The sequence below is a fragment of the Phalaenopsis equestris genome, unplaced genomic scaffold, assembly GCF_001263595.1.
Source record: "Phalaenopsis equestris unplaced genomic scaffold, ASM126359v1 Scaffold000002, whole genome shotgun sequence".
NCBI lineage: Eukaryota > Viridiplantae > Streptophyta > Magnoliopsida > Asparagales > Orchidaceae > Phalaenopsis > Phalaenopsis equestris.
Window position 1 is genome coordinate 56,902,751 of NW_018164444.1, and position 407 is coordinate 56,903,157.

Consider the following 407-nt stretch of genomic DNA (forward strand, 5'->3'; position numbering starts at 1 on the left):
CAGGAAACAAATCCAAGCCCCAAAATCAACTGCTCAAAACACAAAACAGATTCCAACATGTATTCGAACAGGAGTAGCAAAGGGAGCAAAACCGAGCCACCTAAATAGCTGCTCAAAGCAAGAAATAATTTCAACATGTATTTGTCGGCGCTTAAAAGGGGAAAAGTTAATATTTGGGGGTCGCCCGTAAGAAGCTGTCGGTCGCCGGAATCGAAATCCCGTCACCCGCTTCGAAAGGACTTTTTAATTTACGTATATATATATATAATTTTAGAAAAATATGAAATCAAACTGACCTCATATTTTTCACAGTTTAAATGAAAGAGCGCTCTACCTCAAATCCTGTATCTACCCCGAAGAATAAACACAAGACCTGAGGATGAAGCTCGATCAAATAAACTAAGAAA